The sequence below is a fragment of the Lutjanus erythropterus genome, chromosome 10 (assembly GCF_056507025.1).
Source record: "Lutjanus erythropterus isolate fLutEry1 chromosome 10, fLutEry1.hap2, whole genome shotgun sequence".
Taxonomy (NCBI): domain Eukaryota; kingdom Metazoa; phylum Chordata; class Actinopteri; order Lutjaniformes; family Lutjanidae; genus Lutjanus; species Lutjanus erythropterus.
In genome coordinates this window covers 25339335-25345548 of record NC_139326.1, presented here as the reverse complement: position 1 = coordinate 25345548, position 6214 = coordinate 25339335, and positions in this window count along the sequence as shown.

Genomic DNA, 6214 nt, shown 5'->3' with positions numbered 1-6214 from the left:
TTTCACTTGTAAATCCTTTACTTTCATATCTTAGATGACCCGCAGGTCTTCATGATGAACAACTACAAAATGAAAGCTAATTATTTCCAGCTTTTCTCAATCACTTTGGCTCATTTTTTGAAACAGTCTTAACATTTTGTAAACCAGGGACTCTCAGCTTATTTTCCCGAGGGCCACTTTTATAAAATGACAGGAGGCCAGGGACCAGTTCATAAACAAGCATTAATCATAACATTATTTATCAGATAAAATTAATAAACATTAAAGGCCCATAACTAGTCACAAACTAAAACACCATTTTAAACTGTCTTAATGCAAAGTGATTTGCACAGTTTTATCTTACAATATTTAGCCTGTTCTTGATTGTAAAATGGAGGATTAGAGCTGCTCGAGGACTAAAAAGAGGCAGGTTTAACTTGTGCTCACTGCTGTTTGTGAAGGAACACAGACTGTTTGTAATATCTAAATCAGGGACAAACTTTTTCCTTTCAAGAGCCAAAACTGAAACTTACTGTTGGGCCATGAGCAAAAATCACACATCTAATGTATTGTATAGTTAAGATGTAAAATGATACTAGAATCCAAAGTTCCCTTAACTTCCTGCACAAACAGTTGCTCTACCCATCTGATCAGATTATGAAAAAAAATTATAATTTGAATCCTATTTAAAGAGTTTTTTAGATAATTTTGGGGGCTTTTGCCTTTATTGGATAAGACAGGTGAAGGTAAACAGGAAAGGTGAGAGAGATGAAGGAGATGGCAAACAAAAATAGCTAAAATAAAGCAGCATAACTAACAATTAATCTCTTTTTTTTTTTTTTAAATTAAAGCTAGAAACATCTGGCGAGCCAAATCAAACATTATGATTGCCGACTCTGGTCCGAGTCTGTGTTTTACTGTCAATAACTGGATGGTTTGAGACAATTTTTTTTAGAAGTGTTCTTTCAATCTCACTAAAGTTTTTTGAACAAATTCTTTCTGCCTCTGCTGCTGTTTCAAGATTCACTCCACTCCTGGTGTTTTCTAATCCATTCTGTGTTTTTGAAAGCACCACACTGACCTGACTCCCACACCCATGTTGCCATGTATCACCACCCTACAGCCTATAACTGTTACTCTGTTGGCCAAAACATAGTGGTAGATGACAGAAATACTTATCTAACACACCCTCTGGCTACCAGAGGTGGAGACTAGAAATCCAACTACATCACTGTGACAACAATGAATACAGGAAGAACAACAGATTTTGCAGCATCAGAACTCTTTCTCTTTCAATATAACACACTAAGGAATTTATTGCTCCAACCAACTACATTTACCATCAGAACTGACTGGATAAACACATGAAAAGTGCCAAAGTTGCCCTTCAAAGAAAGGAGTGGTTCACTTTAAAAGTGAAAATGAATAAAAGCCCTGGACTGGAATTTGAACCAAAACTGCAGAACAGGTTGTCTTCCTGGGCTGAAAAAAATCCTCTTTCAACACTTGGTCCTTGGGTCTCACTGTTGCTAGCAAGAGAAAAAACAAGTCACATACACAGATATATTGTCACACACGCTGCCAAATGGAGCAAGCTAACACACAAACACACACAGATACGGGCAAACACATACACATGATTCTGATTTAACTTTTATCCAGTGATGTTACTCCTACACCAACCTGATAACATTAAGAGTGCTGTGTAAAACTAGCATGCACTTAAAAAATAATGAGTTCTGTTACCTTGCTGGAGTCAAAGGCTGAAGAAAGTGAGGAATTTAGTCACTCTTGCTATAAAATTACGCAGAGAAAAACAGGTGGCCAACAACACAAAAGTGTATATTCCCATCATTTGTGACACATACTTAGACTGGAGGAAAGTCAGGTCCTCTTCTGCCTTCTTGACAGCAAAATAAGAAACCATTTGTGTTTTATATAATGCAAAATGTGCTAACAGCAAAGGCAGATTATTATGTGCCTGCTGGAAAAATAATACTGTATTGAGATTTACAGTAATAATATATTTACTGTAAAATTCTCCTGCCTATTCTAAGTGTACAGCTATTTACTGTATGCATATTATTCAGCAAGCAGGTCTTCTTTTTACAGTTATGCTGTTAAAACTTCAGAAATCACTGTAAACACATTACATAGTAAGGATTTCTCCATTTTACAGGAATAATGCTGTGAAAATTACAAAATTTGTCAGTGTATATTTTTGTCTTTTTACATTTTTTTACGTCACATCCAAATTTACATAATTTTTTTATGTTATGCCTTTTATATTGCTTTCATCGTGTTACGTCTTTCTGTTGTTTTGGTTTTGCTTAGTCTTTTATGTCTTTTGTGTCTGTTTTATCTTGGTATGTCTTTTTTGTTTTCATCCTGTTACATCTTTTATGATGTTTTTCTCTTGTCTTGTCACATTTTCTTGTCTTGTTACACCTTTTTCATTTTCATGTGTTTTATGTCGTTTTCATCTGTTACGTCTTTTATATTGTTTTTGTCTTGCTATGTCAATTTTGTATTGGTATGTCTTTTTCTTTGTTTTGGTCTTTTACATCTTTTTCATTTTTGTCTGGTGTGTGATATACACTGCATATTTCTCTGGTGCATACAGTTTATATCACACTATGCATTTGTGTCTCATCCTTTTAGGATCAAATCAGTCTTGATGTTAAGAAGGTGGTGCACAATAATGCAAAATAAAAGTAGTTGATAATTCCCCTGAAATGCATTAAAATTTAAGTAACGAGCCTTTTAAAAATGATAGATAGATAGATAGATAGATAGATAGATAGATAGATAGATAGATAGATAGATAGATAGATAAGCTTCTTATTGACAACACAAACATTTATGTGACCACTGTGTCTAATCACTGTTCTCTGTGATGCGCTCCCTGCTTAACAAACTTTAATTGATGTTTTAATTGCTCGGTGACACATAATTACATGGACGTGTCTCGGTGCAGAGTGAGAAATTAAACAGGAGAATCCCTGACAAATGTGTGCAGATGAATAGACGCTCCACTACGTTAATTGTGGTGAATAGTGGAGAGGCATGTTTCTCATCAGAAAATTACCCACAAAAGTAGTGATCGTATTAGTCAAATTAACATAATTTATACAGAAACATACACAGAGGTTACACCGTTTTAAAAGTGTTTTGTTTTAAATCCACTGAACTGTACACAACCTCTGGTATGGGATCATCCAGAAGTGTATTTGTGCTTTTCATGTCTTCTTTGAATGTGATATTCTCATTAGCTAATGTATGAAAATAGTCATAGAAAGATTACAAAATAACAACAACATTATGTGTGTAATACTGTGGGAGTAAGGAATCAACCTTTGGTGTATGCTTTTTTTGAATATGCATTTTGCTCAATTAAGTTTAACGGTATTTAAAGAAACAGTCCAGTGACTGCAGGTGAAAATCAGCTGTTTAGCCTACGCTGCCACTTTTCAGACATGTTCTTTTCAGTGTCTATCAATTCAATAAATCTTGTTAGACAGAGGACAAACATAATGTACATACAGCAACCACAAAACCACAATCAGCAATAAGTAACAAGAAAAATAATGTACAACAACAAATACACTTTTACTTTGTTTATATAGTTTAAACAAGTCCAACATTACACTGTGAAACAAAGGGACACTGACAGTGCAAAGTCATGTGTCTGTTTTTGTCCAACCAACAGTCCAAAACTCAAAATGATTGAAAATCAAACTAAAATAATTAAAGAAAGAAATTAAAGAAAAATGATGGCACAGTGCATGGGCGTGCTGAGATGAAGCGTATGTGCAAGAAAGGAAGAAAAATGCTGTACAAGGGTTTGACATTATGATTGACATTAGTGTTGACTGCACAGCTAACAACAAGTTTATAACATGTGATGTGCAAACACTCACAGTGAGCTTTTCTGTCCTTGCATATGTTCTCTCCTCACTGGAAACAACTGAAAAAAAGATGCTGGCATTAAAATAAAATTGTAAGATGGACACAGGCCCTTATTCGCTTTTTTTCTGAGAGCTAGATGAGAGGATACAGTGGTATCACTCTAGTGAAACAGCTTAGTTACAAAATCCACCAACAAGCAACTCTAAAACTCACTAATTAACACATCCAGTGGTAACAAAGTAAATTTACTTGAGTACTGTATTTAAGTACATTTTCTGAGTATTTGTACTTTACTTGCGTATTTATTTTTCTGGAAATGTATGACTTTCACTCCACTACATTTCAAAGACAAATATTTAACTTTTGACTCCACTACATTTCTAGGAAGGTTGTTGTTACTTGTTACTTTTAGGCTAAGCACAGCTTTGAAGTCAGCTGTTGCTGTTTTTTCTTTTCTAAAATGCAATTGGCCACACGCTGTGTTGCTCACAGAAGGAAACCAATCACAGTACCTGCTCTCATATTATTATTATAATTAGAGAAAGAGAAATAATTCCAGGTGGGCTTTTAATGTTGTTTTTTATTGGGGTGTAAAATACTCCATTATTAATATATGTACTGCCCCTGAAGCCAGAAAGGACTTGGAGAACTCCAGTTGGCTTCAATGTAATTGTATTATTATTTTAATAGAGTTACATCAAAAAATGACAATAGCTGTCCTTTCTGTTTTTGACTGCATTGCTATGCTGAAGGTTTGATAGGTGTTTCTGCAGGCTTTGTGTAGCAGAGTGGTTCTACAAGCAGGTCAGTGCATCATCAGGTGGTTTCAGAGAGTTACAAGGTTTTGTGAATGCATTGTGAAAACAATACAGCATGTATTGATATTAGAAAATGTACTTTGTAATTTGTACTTTTGAATACTTAAGTATTTTTCAAAGCAAGCACTTTAACTCGAGTAAAATTTTTAATGAGCAACTTTCACTTGTGTGTAGTATCTATACTTAAACTCAAGTACTGGGGCTGAGTACTTCGTCCACCACTGAACACATCATATTCAAATCTTATATTTAATAGTAACATTCTGTGCTGAACTATTTCTTGGCCAAGAAACTATAGCCTGAGTGTCCTCTGTTAGCCTGGCAACTGGTCCTGACAAAAAACTTCAAAGTGGTGTTTTTACACTTTTTAACTTTACACTGGTTTTTATTTGGATTTAAAAATAACATGTAAGGTGTTAATTAGTGAGGAGCTGGTGAGTGTATTTTGCTACTGTTTGATGCAGTGGTTCCCAAAGTGGAGGACAGGCTTGGTGTGGAGGACCAGGGGAGAAATATAGAGTGAAATAAAGTTGAATAAACAAACACGCAGGAGTTTGCTGATGTTATCATGCTTTCATTACAATTAAGCTTGAATTTTTCATTTTATCAGTTACTTCTCCAGTTATTGTTAATGACTGATAATAATTGTGAACAGGTCTTTCACTTTTTTTTGTTTTTGGGCTTTTGAAGGGGGCATGCTGGAAAAAATTTGTAAACCACTGGTTTGATGGAAACAGGCCAGCTGTTTAACCCTGTTCCCAGACTTTGTGCTAAGCTAAGCTAAGTGGCTGTTGGCTGTAGCTTCATACTGAACATACAGACGTGATATTGGTATCAAATGTATTTCTCAAAATGTCAAACTGTTCCTCTAAGTGCTGTTTGTATCAGCATATATGTGATTAAGAACTGGCTGAAATATGTTGTGTAATGACAGAGGGCAAATGAGTAATCAGCAATCTGTGTTTATGCATCTCTCCTGATATAAGAACAGTTTGTGTGATTATCCATCTTTGAATAATATGACTGTGAAAAAGATGTTAGCGTTTTGTGAGCCTGTTGAACAGATGAAGATATTATGAACACCAACATTATGTGGCCCCATTAAATGTTTGATTCTGCACATTGTTATTCTCGGACAGCTCTCCTTTGAATTATCTTGGCATGAAGTCTTTCTATCTGCCAGAACTTTAAAGACCATCTTTTCCAGGCTGGGCAGAAGAGAAAATGATTTAGATCAAGTTGCATTCAGGAGTGTTTGGAGATTTAGGAGTCAAGAGTGTTTCTTCTTTGCTGTTTGTTCCGACAAATAATGCCTTTGACAGCACACGTTTGTGGCAGGTTCTGAGAAAAACCTCCGCCGAGCGACTGTTTTATGACTAAATGTGTGTTTAGCCACATGTGCCCTTCATCCCATGTGCTTTCACCCCTGCTGGGAGAGCTCACACAGACACACATGCACTAAAAACACACCGGCAAACGCGCGTACGCTTGCTGACCGATGCACGCTC